Below are 1387 nucleotides of genomic sequence, written 5' to 3'. Positions count from 1 at the left end.
TGGCTTACGTCACTCCTAATGTACGTTATGTAGTGAGGGGCCTTCCCTGGGTGCTGCTGAAACCATGCAATGGTGTAGGTGCTGTGCTCACTGCTCAGGGTGCAAGTGAGCTTGGCGGAGGCTCCCAGGGAGGCAGATGCAGATGCAGATGGGGCCTGTGTCAGCACAGGCTGAGCACAGAGACCTGGAAATGCAAAATACAAGAGTGATGCTGAATGCACCGCAACTGGACGGATGCCCCTCAGGACTTGGAGGGAAACATTGGGAGAAGGCCCCTAGGTGCTCTGGGACACTCTAACCTGTGGAGAAAATCAGGGCAGGAGGTAGAAGGAATCCCAGTCCATGGTAGGGATGGTCTTCCCAGAGGTCTTCCCTCAGGCTGCCCAGCTGGGACTGGCCTCTCAAAGCTCCTGTCTTATCCTCTCTTCTTGCAGCTCTAGAAGAAAGGAGCATGAGTGCAAATCTGCTCTCCATTGCCCAGTGTGTATGTCTCAGCTCTACTCTGAGCCTTGAGCCTCAGGGCCTCGTGGGTAATTTCCTGGGGTCAGAAGAAGGGCCAGGTGTGGGTTTCAGAGTGGAGAGTTGATTGTGCCCAATGCCCAATAGAAGTGTCTTCGAAGGAGTATCGGTCATGCCCTTTGCACTGAGCACAGCCCAGGGGAATTGGACCTAGTACGATCCCCAAACCAGGATCCACAGTACCTCCTGGTTCCCCAGGATGAATGTCATTGAGATGTGTAGCTGGTTCAAAAGAATGACCATGTATGAGCCCTGAAAACAAGTCACACCTTTGCTGAGTGTTTTACCTGCACTCCGTCTAACCCATCATCATAATAACCCAACTTTTCCCTCTTCTGATGGCACACCCTCTCCCCCAGTCTAATGAGGAGGGATCCCTTATTGAGAGGTAAATGATTTTCCCAAGGTCTCCCAGACAGTGATGAGTCAAGATTGCAATCCAGGAATCTGACCTCAGAGCCTTACCTTTGGCCTCTGTCTGCTCTGCTCTCACCATGTCCCATATCCTCTTCCTCCCCCTTCCCAGGCTGTTTGAGCCTCTCCTGCCACAACCCTCAGGGAGGACGGAGCATCTGAATAGCAGTCAGCTCTTCATCGTGTTGCAATCTGTGTTTCTCAGTGAAACACAAGACTGTACACAGAGGTGGGGACACTCCCTTTGCTCCCTCCAAGGCACACAACACAGGATCATGTGTCACTGGAATTGGGAAATAGATGACTATTTGGGCTTCTTAGGTCAGACTCATCCCCTGACAGTTAGGTCAGGATTCCTTTTTTTTTTTTTTTAAGATTTTTATTGGGGAATTGGGGGAAGGGGAACAGACAAGTTGCTGTCCTTTTGTTCTTCAGTCTAGTTGTGGAGAACGTT

The sequence above is a fragment of the Hipposideros armiger genome, unplaced genomic scaffold (assembly GCF_001890085.2).
Source record: "Hipposideros armiger isolate ML-2016 unplaced genomic scaffold, ASM189008v1 scaffold_1844, whole genome shotgun sequence".
Taxonomy (NCBI): Eukaryota; Metazoa; Chordata; class Mammalia; order Chiroptera; family Hipposideridae; genus Hipposideros; species Hipposideros armiger.
Note: the sequence above shows the minus strand (reverse complement) of the source record.